Source organism: Phalacrocorax carbo, chromosome 13 (genome assembly GCF_963921805.1).
Source record: "Phalacrocorax carbo chromosome 13, bPhaCar2.1, whole genome shotgun sequence".
Taxonomy (NCBI): domain Eukaryota; kingdom Metazoa; phylum Chordata; class Aves; order Suliformes; family Phalacrocoracidae; genus Phalacrocorax; species Phalacrocorax carbo.
In genome coordinates this window covers 12,015,818-12,022,027 of record NC_087525.1, presented here as the reverse complement: position 1 = coordinate 12,022,027, position 6,210 = coordinate 12,015,818, and positions in this window count along the sequence as shown.

The window sequence follows — 6,210 nt, the reverse complement described above, 5'->3', positions numbered from 1 at the left end:
CAGAGCAAAATTCTCTGGGACATACTCTCTGTAAACTCCTCTGCAGAAGGAAAACAGGAGATGAACTATCTCTTTCTTAAAGGCCCTCTGCAAACCTGTCTTTGAGGCTATTAGTCTTGAGCACTAATGAGAGAGTGAACTTGTGTTCCCCACTAGATGGAAGCTGGAAGATGCTTCCACCCACAAACAATAAATGCACAGAAAATATGTGATTCCATGCCAGTAAATGCTTTAACTACCATAAAAACACCCACCAAGGCAATGTCAAAAAGTAACACAAATGTGATAAACACAACTGAGTTGCACAGAGTGAATCTTTTTGAGGATACTGATGTTTCTGACTAGTTTTGCTACACACATAAAAAGACCTTTAAAGCTCAAAACAAGTATCACTCATACATGCTACAGCCATCTACCAGCTTTCTGCTATGCCAGCTCTCTGGATGTTGCAGCTGGGGGGCGGGGGGAAGAAAAGAAGGAAACGAGAAGCATTGCAGCGAATTCTCACCACTGGAATGTATGGTTTACAAAGTACTTACTATTTCACTTTTACACTGAAACAACCAAGCTTTTGTCAAAGACTGACACCTGTACCTCTAATGGAGCACAGCCAAAGAAAACATGACACAAAGATTAGGGAAGGAAACACATAAACCAGCCAGGTGTATCATTGACTTGTACCTATATACATATGTAGATATATATGATATACATCTATAAGATAGATGAAGTCTTAAGTTATCATGAATAGTAAAATTATGCATATGCTTTGCTAGCCATAAGCTCTCAATTGATTTCTGATCAGAATAGTAGCTAAAGGGGAATTTTTACAAGTCTTCTAGAGAGGACACCAAATACACAGTGAGTAAGACTGCAGAAGTATTCATGTGCCTGTACACACACGCACACCCACAGAGTTACCAAAACACACCTAGAACAGCATAAGCGTAATGTCCAGCAGCATCATTCTCTCAGAAAAAAGTACTATTCTTCTCTGAGATGCCACAGTCAGCTGTAGTCAAATTTGATGCCCGGGCATACTATAATCATATCTGACATACGTATTTTAAATGAGTAAAACTTTTTTAGGTTTATATTCCTGGCCCCTCTTCTCTGTTGTACCTTCATTCCCTAAAACCCAGTAAGGATCCTACAGTTTAACAAAATCAGCTAGCTTTGGGCTTAGCATCCTTAGCTGCATGACAGAGGGGGTCATGCAGTAATACTGCTGACTGCAACAACCTTTTCTGATTTGGACCTTAATAGTATTAGTCTAAGCCCTGCAGAGTCACCTCTGCTTAGGAAACAGTGCCTGTTTTATTTCGCTTCCTCAGGCATGCAGGAAGAATTAAACTTCCAGCACTGTTTATCTGGCTCCTGAATGCAGATGGAGCATAACGTGTTACACAGCAACGCTCTGCCCTCTTTCCAGTCTGCTAATCACAGCTTTCCTATTCTGATTTACCTGCCTACAGCCTCAAGATTTTGCAGGCCGAGTACATGCCCTTGTGGCAGTTCTAGTAAACCTCTTGGAAGCTGCAAGTCAAGTCTTACACACAGGGACCAAGAAAAATAGAAACAAAAAAGAAGACAGAAGAAGGGAGAAAAGGTAGGAAGCAAGGGAAAAGGAAAGCTTTTGCCCTGGTATATTCTATTTTCTTAATGTTAGTTTTTCTCAGAGCAATAAGCTCCTCTCAATCTATTATTTTGAGTGATGCAATGTATATATATATATATATATGCATACGGTGGGGTCATAATAGGCAAATTACATTGCCTGTGTAATAGTTCTTATTTTTATTCTGATTATTCTTGGAGTAAATGCTTCATGATATACTTTTTTTTTTTCAAATATGATTATCTGTGAAATGAAAGAGGGGGCGTTTGAGGGGGCAGTAGCAGAAAATCAGGCCATGCCTCAGGTAACCTCTCACCCCCACAACTGTCTGACTGACCCACAGAAGGGCAAAAAGGAAAAGTGCCGCACTTTGGTCGTTCTGATTTGGTTTATGGCCCATCCTTCATTTGTTCAACCCCTGAAGATATATAACCAGCTCAGTTTTGATGACCTATCCTTACCAAGGTAAGAGTGAAAAAGAAACCTGGGAAGATGAAGGAAGGCTATGATGATCAGGAGCTTCCTCTAAGAGCTGACCTCCCTGTCCCACCTGCCTGCAGACACAGTAATATTAAACCCATGCAGACCCATCTTCAGAGAAACCCAATTTACCTCAGAGGATCTTTGCTAGGGCAAAAGGGCAAAAGCAGTCCGACAACCCCACTCGGAGCAGAAGAAACGTGGGGAAGGCTGATGCTCCAAGGGCAACAGCAGGAGGTAGCACTTGTGCTGCAGCCTGCAAGAACTGTATAAGGAGGTGAAGGTTTGCTGAGGGCTTTCCCTAAGGAATGCCCACAGAAGCGAAGGTGAGTGCAAGGTCCTCGGAAAGCCCTGTCATCTGGGGAGAGTGGAATCATCTGTCATAATGGACATTAAACTTTTTTACCAATATATTGGGAGAAAGTACAAAGCTTCTCTTTTTTTCTTCACAGTTTACTCCTCAGTGTCTGTGTTTTAACTTCAACCATTCTAGGCATTTCTACCTTATTAAGTAAATGTATCCATTAAAGTTTTAAAATTACTATCTATATTTGCTTCAATGTCTCATGTAAAGTGCTTGGCAGGTTACTTCATTTTGCTAGAGGAACGTAAGCATAACAAAAAAACACAGCAAAACCAAAAAATTTGTTTCCTGGGCATTCTCTCTTATTCCAACGTGGTAGATAACCTGTAAGATACCTATGTAACATACAGTTCATATATTTTTAATGTCTGAAAAGCAATTTCCTAATCAAGTCTTCCATTTTATGGTGAGATTCTGCCTACCAAAGATTCTATTCAGGAACATATTGAGTTTTTTTCTGTTAAAAAAAAGTGTATACCAGGACTAAAGTAACAGAAAGCTGAATAAGAGAGCCTGGAACTATCATTCTGAAATGGCACATTATGAAAACTCCTCTCCTCCTTCATTAGCTAGCTACAAAACAAACAATAATTCAGAAACATTCTCACATTAGAGATGACAACAAAACGACAACTGAAGGCTTTGCCTTCATCATGATTAATTTAGTTTTTGAGATAACATAATGTAGTTTTTACAAGTCTCATTCCACTCTATTATGAAAGGCAACTCAGCTTGAAGAAATTGCTTATTACACTGAGCTCAAAGGATTGGATAACACAAGCCAAATCAATTAGGCAATCTTTGAAAAAACAGTTAAGATTTATTTTATGGAAATGTGGGGGAAAGTCCTGGTTAATTTACAGGTGTGGTTTAATAGTTCTGTTGATTGTCCCTAATGTGCACTAAAACACGCACTTGGATAACACAAGAGGCCTTGGTACATCTATTTTAAGCAAAGTATATTTGGTCAGGTTTCCATAGGAGCCTTCAGGGGAAGAAAGGAGCCTACAGAAGAGAGGAGAGGGCAATGACTGTAGTTAACCTCAAGCTTCAAAAGAAGTGTAAAGCCCCAGATCTTTCACATTCTGGTACAAATAATTGGACTGCTCCTTAACATAGCCTCCTGAAAGGTAGGCATCAGTCTGAAGTAGCCCCTGGGCTCTCTCAAAAGTCAGTGAAGAGGAAGAGCTGTCTCCAGAGCACAATTTGTCCTGCCCTAAGATAGGTGATGCTTGGGAGCTGCCCATTCCCTTTGGTAACAGTACCCAAAGCCTAGCTTAGACTAGATAATTAGCACATTTGCATTTTATATGGAAAATTTACATGTGACGAATCCCTCTCAAAGTAAACACACATCTTATCAAGGAAGCTACACAGAATTCAGGCTTAAGTAATGTTTGTGAGGAAAGTATCAGCAGAAAGTTTGGGGAAATCCCCACAGAGAGACACTGGTAGAAGACTATTAAGACAAGCAAGATATACAATATCACAGAGACGGGAGAAATGAGGTGCTTTTGTCATCCATGGCCTAGAAGTTCATTTACACACATGGTCAGTAGCATAGACTCATTGAGAAATGGTTCAGAAAGAGTCCCATTGCTTCTTTAGAAGAGCAATAGTAAACAGGAGAGCTGGTGCGCAAATTCTCTTTCAACACACTAACGCCCCCCTTGAAATTGGAGTTTCCTTTGAGAACTGGGTACTGGTCTTTGAACTGTAATTCCTGAAAGGCTTATTATTCTGCATGCTGTGGGAAGCCAGCTAAACAAACAGTGTCAGGTATGCCCTATATTCTGTAGCGTTGCCTTCTCCAAAGGCCTGAAATATGCTGCTATTCAGCGGAGAGAGGCAGCATATTTCATTATATTGTGAATAGGTATATGACCCTAAAATTAGTAGGCTAACTGAAAGCCAAACAAATTATTTATAGGTGTCTAAAATCCATTTTGAGAGACAGATCAAGGCAACATATTTGATAACAATAATGATTGGTGTATCCAGCAAAGACTAAGAAGTCTAGGATGCAATTAATGTTCTAGTAACTTTATTAATTTTCTAGCCTGAGTGGATATACGTATATTTATCAAATATTATTCAATTTACTATGAATTAAGCTACCTGCTTCTAGAGGGGCAACTCAAACAGTAGGAAGGAAAGGCAATGCTGCTCGACTCTACACAAGTTTCATCTCTCTAATGCCTAAAGTGCAGGGGTGCGCAGGAAAGCCAGCCCCACCGCAGCCTGGTCCCGGACGGCCACGCAGTGCAGAGACCAGGCCACGGCATGGCTGTGAATGACTGTCTGGACCCAGGCAGCATTGCATCCGTGTGTAGACAAGCACAGGGTTAGCACGCGACATTTGGGGAGGAGATGAGGGAGCTGCATCGTTTTTTGAAGGGATTTTTGCACAGCACCATTCTGGCTCTTGACTCTGAAGTTGCTTCCTGCTTTCTTACTTCCGACTGAATTTACAGCTCCATCATTTTGGCTCAGGAACCTTCCCTAGATATCACCCCTGATCTCCCTGCACCTGCAAGCAAGCCCCTTCCTCTACCTTCCCCTGCACAGGCAGCACCTCCCACCCCTGGTCCCCATCCTGTCCGCAGAGATCACAGACTCTGCACTGGAGACCTTCACAGCCTCCCCACTGGTCCCAGGGTTGCCACGCTCACCCCCCAAAAAGCACAGCCACTGGCTCCTGCCTCCCCCGAGCCTCCTTAGCCATCACTAGGCCTTCACCACTACTTCTTCCTCCAAACAGCTCTGGAGGCAGCTGCTGAGAATATCGGCTTGAGGAGCATGTTAGACTGCCAGACTGTTGAGGAGAACGATTACCACGTGGCCGCTGGCTTGTCCAAAGGGCTGATGCCTCTCCACGTGCTGCTCTGCAGACTTGTCCCCTGCATCTTCCCTCCCCTGGCCAACGCCAGGTGCCTGTTTATGGCCCGGGGTGTTTTCCCAATCACTGCTTCCAAATCAAAACAAATTTACACAACTCTAACTAAAAGGTCTCCAGACAACATGCTTTCTGGTTTCCTTTCCTTGATGAGAATCTTTTCCCATGGGGACCAAAATTACCACTCATGTCTGTCATATCAAACTGAAGTCCTGTGTGGCTGTATTCCCAGCCCGCTTCTGAAATGCTGCAGTTTGTCATTTAAAAGCATTTTTTAATATAAAAAGTCAAAGATGATTTGGCTAAACCTGAATCAGAAGAAAGGATTAGGAAGGCAGAGGAATAATAATACATCAGTTTAGCAAAGTTCTTGCTGTCAATATAAAGAAGTATGTCAGTAATCTGCATTGATTGCTTGGAGAAAATTCAGAGTGCATGAGTGCTCTGTTATCTTTGCACTGCACCTTTTTTCGTTGTGCTTGTACCAATGCATATTTTACAAAGATTAATATGCTCCCACCAAATCCATACAGTCTTATGAAATCCATGGGGACATCTGCCAAGAACCTATCAGATCTTTTCTCTGTGTGTTCCTTGCAAACAGATTAGTAACCGGTGAAGTATTCTTAAGTGAGAGGGTAAAATGAAATGGATGTTTTATTGATGCAGAGCGGAAATCAGTGAGAATTCAAAATATGAAGTTGCAAGATAACATCAGGTTGAGTGAAAGACCTTTTCCCCTGAATCTGGAAACAGCAAGTAGCTATCAAAAGAGTGCTTAACATAGAAGTGCATCACTAAAAACTTCATAATTCAAGGAGTTCATAAATGTCTTTGGCAAACTTGTTGTCT